Below are 4,507 nucleotides of genomic sequence, written 5' to 3'. Positions count from 1 at the left end.
ATACTAAAAAAGCAGAGGCTGGTGAAGTGAAGTAATGCTGTAGAATTTCATAGATAAATAATAGCAAACTTTAGAATACTTGGAGATCACAGCAGCCCATGGGGACAGTTTAACTCAGTGGCATTCCTTTTGTTCTTTCTGTCTCCTAGTGACCCCATGGCCCATGTAACCCATTGATCTTTTTCCTACACTCAGAGTACCCTTAAGCACCTTGTAAAAAGGAATGCAGCGGGTTTGGGCTGGTATCAGGGCAGGCACAGCTCAGGAGCTAGGCTAGGACAGGTGTTCCATGATGACAGGAATGGTGCCTTCCAATGCTGTAACCTGAAAAACAAAAAGGTCTGTAAGGGAGGGTCACTGACAAGTCACTTCACAGCCCCACAAGGAGATGATGCCAAGGAGAAAGACATGGATAATAACAAAATGGTGAAAGGGCCAGTTCTCCAGGAAGATACCATAGTCCAAAATACAAACCTACCAAATAACAGAGCCTCAAAAAGCATGTAAATCAGAACAGATAGTGCTGAAAAGAGAAATAGACAATCCACAATTATAGTGGGAAACTTCAACACCCAATACCTTCTCTTTACAAACATACTGGTTTATTTTTATTGTAAATTGCTCACTGACCCAATATTTTAATTTCAATAATTTATTATGACCATCATATAACAAAATAATGGGATCACTTTCAAAATAACTTTTAGAACTATAATATTGAGAATAACTGAGACTATCTAGCCCACATAATTTGCAAAGCTATTTTATATGCATTAATGTATTCATTAGCTTTACCATTTCTGAGACAAAATACCTAACACCCACAATTTAAAGGAGGAGAGATTTATTTTGGCTCACAGTTTTGATGGGTTCAGTTCATCGTAAGTTGGCTCCAACTTACGTCTAGTGGAGGGTTTGGCAGAGAAACTTGCTGAACTCATAGAAGCAGGGAACCAGAGAGAGAAAGAGAAAGAGAGAGACAGAGACAGAGACAGAGACAGAGAGACAGAGAGACAGAGAGACAGAGAAGAATAAACCCTTTCATGTCACTCCCCCATTGACCTACCTCCTCCACCCAGGCCCTACTTGGTCAAAACCATAACTACCTTTTAAAATATTTCCTAGCCACATACAGATGCACATACCAAATTTACATATACAGGTACTAAGGTTTTTAATAGTTATTGGACCTCAAATTTGCCAGCTAGAGGTAGGCCTGAAAATGTACAATGTATAAATAATTATAGACTCTAAAATAATTGATGTCATGGGTAAAAAATTGGAGTCTGTTCTAAATTAAAGAAATCCAGAAAGACAAAATAACAAAATATAAAACTTTTGATTGGATCTTGGTTTAAAAAAAAAATCAATAAAAGATATTTTAGGACAAAAATTGAATATTATAAATTCAGAGATTAGATAATATCAGAAAATTATTATAAATGCCACTGGTATGATAATGATAATGCCCTTTGTATGAAAATATTCTTATTCTTAGGACATATTTAATGAAATAATTTGGGATAAAATGTTATAATCATTACAACTTAAAAATGGTTCAAGAAAATGTTACATATATTTTCACACATATATAATAATGCAGATGTGAGAAAACATAACAATTATTGAGTCAAAGTGGTAGGTATCCAGGAATTTCATATATGATTCACTCAACATTTCTATGTATCTAAAAATTATAATGATAAAGGTTAGGAAATGAAATAATCATGTTAGACTCTAAAGTGGAAGAAAAAATTCTATGGATAGACAGGGTCTTGCTGTACCTTATCTCCACAGAAAATGAGGCATTGCAGAAGTCTGAATGTTCCTTCCTTATATTGGCCACTCACACAACCTTAAACGCAGGTAAATGGAATGCAAAATGCATTTACTTTCAACCAAAAACCTATTTGGATTAAAATATTGTTGAAATGAGTGAACAAGTATTTGTGTAAATACATTTAAAAGCTTTAAGCCCTTGCGGTACATCAATAGGAATTCAGATACATTTTGTTGTAGAGACCCACTTCCCAATAGCCAGAAAATGAGAAAAAGAGTTAATAACAACCGTAACATGTAATTATGTTTTAAAATATACAGTCAGTTTTCATTACTTCTGGTAGTTAGGTTCTATAAAGTTGCCAAGAGCCTTGAATTAGCACACACTGAACCAGTACTCCTAGGAGAAATATATACATATAGATATATATCTCAGAAAGATTACAATCATAAATTCTGAAAACAATCCATCTTGATAGACTGTATTTTCTTCATTTTACAAGACAGAAATTGAGGTTTAGAAGTGTACAATGATTTGCCTACAGCCACCCACTAACAAATGCTAATTTTTAGATTCACATGCTGTCCATCCAGCCTCGAAGTCTGATTGCCTCACCCTACTCTGTATCTCCTGCCTCCATCCTTTGGTTGGTGCAGTGCCACAGCTAGAACAAGGAGGTAGGGCATGGCCTTGCTTGACCTTAGCTGGAAATCTGTGCATCAGGTGGCTCTAATTTTTTGCTGCTTTATGCATGTCTTTAAAAGAACTACAAAAGTGCAGGAGGTATTGATTTGGGAGATTACCAATAAATTTTAGCACTGTGGCATATTTGCAAATACAGAATCTATAAGTAAGGAGGAGTGACTACAATTTATAACCTTGAACTTCTCTATTAATTTTAATGACTAGTATCTATGTTAAATGCATTTTTGTAAGTTCAACCTTGTTTACCCCAGGGAAAGTGCTCAATATATCTTTGATAAATAGCTGAATAAATGTAATAGAGCCTCAAACCCAGTAGTCAGTGGTTTATAGATAAAGCAACTTAGAACTAAGACAAACAGAGCCAGACAAAGTTCACCTCTAATTCCTACTAAGCTTCAACCATTCAAACCAAGGATAAGTCAGCCATTTGCAAAAATGCCAAAGCTCAGACCTAGGGGAGGAGGACTGGCAAGGTGTGTGTTGAGCTCTTGCCAAGAAGCTCCTAAATTACAGAATGGGCTGCATACATAACAAAATGGTAAATAACTGCTTAAGCACCTGAATGGTGTTAGTTTCCATTCCACAGAGAAATAGGGCAGATTGCAGCTTGTTAGCTCTATATATTAATGATGAATAAGTGCAGAGTTTAAAGTACAAATGTTAGTGCTCCACTTCAGTGCAAATTACCTATCAGTGAACAATTGCTTCCTTCTTCCAAAGCCTATTAGGGACCCAGCATTATCACCTATATTCACATCATACACAGAGAGCCACCCTTGTAGTCACGTGCCGCCTTGTCTCCCATGATAAACCTGGGTGACATTTCATAAAAACAGATCAGCAAAAGAGGGAGGAGGCAACCAAGATCAAAATGCCCCAAAGAAACAAAAAGTGATAAATGGAAGTAAAATTTAATTCTAACGTAAATGGAGTTTCAAAAAATGGATGGGCTTAGCAGTAGCAGCCAGAGAATTGAGTGAAGGTGAAGTTACTGACCTATATGAGGATTTACAGAAAGGATCAAAAGATCTCAGAGGAAGTGGCACTGGTGTGTGTGCGTGTGTGTGTGTATTTGAGAAATATAGTCAATAATTAAATTTTTTAAAAACTTATTACAGTAAAAGACATATTGCCAAGAACAATCGAAAAAGAGTGTTACAAGCAAGGGGAAGTATTCTGAGTGTATTTAGAGGAATTAATGGCCATGTATCTCTTACTGTAATAAATTAAAGGACCTCAGATACTTCAAGCCATCGAACGCACAAAGAATAAAATGTTGGAAGCTGACTCAGCAAACTTAGAAAGCATTACGCCATGCATTCTAAGTTCACCATAAGGCTCACTATGTAACACAATTTATACCAAAAAAAGAAAGCACTGCTCTAACAACTCTTGAAAAGGTTTTAGCAAAAGTGCAAAATATTTAACTCTCAAAATTTAAATATTTTAAAAGACGATGTACCAAACAAGTATGTTTTTCTCTCTGCATTTATAACTAACAGTTAGAAAGTGTTTAAAATTTTGATGCAAATTTTTAGAGTTCCTCAAACAATCATAATTTTTCCCACGGATTCTGAAGATGGCTTTGCCTGGTCTCAGCTTGCATGTTTGGTGCTTGTTTTATAGTCCCTACTGTGAAGCAAGGACTGTCTGTATCTGCAGTGATAAAACATTGTGCTACTCTATTGCAATGCTGGTCACTAAACAAAGCAGAATAATAATAAAATAAATAATTCCCTTTTCAAAACCTAGCATATTTTTCATGACAGATTTTTGTACACTTCTGTAAAATAGGCAGAGTAGCAATGAATTAAGTGCAGAGTTAAATTTTGCTCTAAAACTGTACTTTTTACAGGGCCAGGGATATAGTTCAGTGGCACAGCAACTGCCTGGCAAGTGTGAGGGTATGAGTTCAATTCCTGGTACTAAAGAAGGAAAGAAAGAAAGAAAGAAAGAAAGAAAGAAAGAAAGAAAGAAAGAAAGAAAGAAAGAAAGAAAGAAAGAAAGAAAGAAAGAAAGAAA

General features: G+C 35.6%; 1 long non-coding RNA gene across 1 annotated transcript in view; it reads right to left on the bottom strand.

The window, feature by feature from the left end:
- Window positions 1-239: 239 nt before the first annotated feature.
- LOC106149877 overlaps window positions 240-4,507 on the bottom strand; it is a 5,533-nt gene continuing 1,265 nt past the window's right edge. Inside the window, exons 2-3 of the long non-coding RNA XR_001236336.1 lie at window positions 1,785-1,906; window positions 240-324 (exon numbers count right to left, since the gene is read on the bottom strand). This is a non-coding gene — a long non-coding RNA (uncharacterized LOC106149877). The remainder of the gene's footprint in view (window positions 325-1,784; window positions 1,907-4,507) is intronic.

Source organism: Chinchilla lanigera, unplaced genomic scaffold (genome assembly GCF_000276665.1).
Source record: "Chinchilla lanigera isolate Chin_1 unplaced genomic scaffold, ChiLan1.0 scaffold00055, whole genome shotgun sequence".
NCBI classification, from domain to species: domain Eukaryota; kingdom Metazoa; phylum Chordata; class Mammalia; order Rodentia; family Chinchillidae; genus Chinchilla; species Chinchilla lanigera.
Note: the sequence above shows the minus strand (reverse complement) of the source record. Positions and strands in the feature narration are given on the sequence as shown.